This window comes from Protobothrops mucrosquamatus, unplaced genomic scaffold, assembly GCF_001527695.2.
Source record: "Protobothrops mucrosquamatus isolate PMUCROS unplaced genomic scaffold, P.Mucros_1.0 scaffold1087, whole genome shotgun sequence".
NCBI lineage: Eukaryota > Metazoa > Chordata > Lepidosauria > Squamata > Viperidae > Protobothrops > Protobothrops mucrosquamatus.
The window spans coordinates 281,370-281,778 of record NW_015387313.1 but is presented as its reverse complement, the minus strand read 5'-3'; positions in this window follow the sequence as shown (position 1 = coordinate 281,778).

Below are 409 nucleotides of genomic sequence, written 5' to 3'. Positions count from 1 at the left end.
TCTCATCCTCCTTGCAGACAGCTGATCATTTGCATTCTTTTAGAGTCCTTGATGCCACCTGGAGGTTTATCTGTGTCATCAGGGTCACCTGAGTAGTGCAAATGAGCGTGGAGCCTTTTTTGGAACTGCTGAAAGGACTGTTTTGTAGACGGGAGATAGATGATGTTGGATCCCTCTCCCTCAGTTGAGAGAGGGCTGTTCAGTTTTGACCTAGATCAGTGGTTCTCAACCTGTGGGTCGGGACCCCATTTGGGGTCGATCGACCATTTCACGGGGGTCGCCAAGCAAGGCTGTCCGCCATTTTTTTTGTCCGCCATTTTTTTTGTCCACCATTTTTTCCCCTTTTCCGGCGGGTGCCTTACCTCCCTTGGGCTGGGCCAGCTGGTGGTCGGCCTGCTCCGTCTCTGCC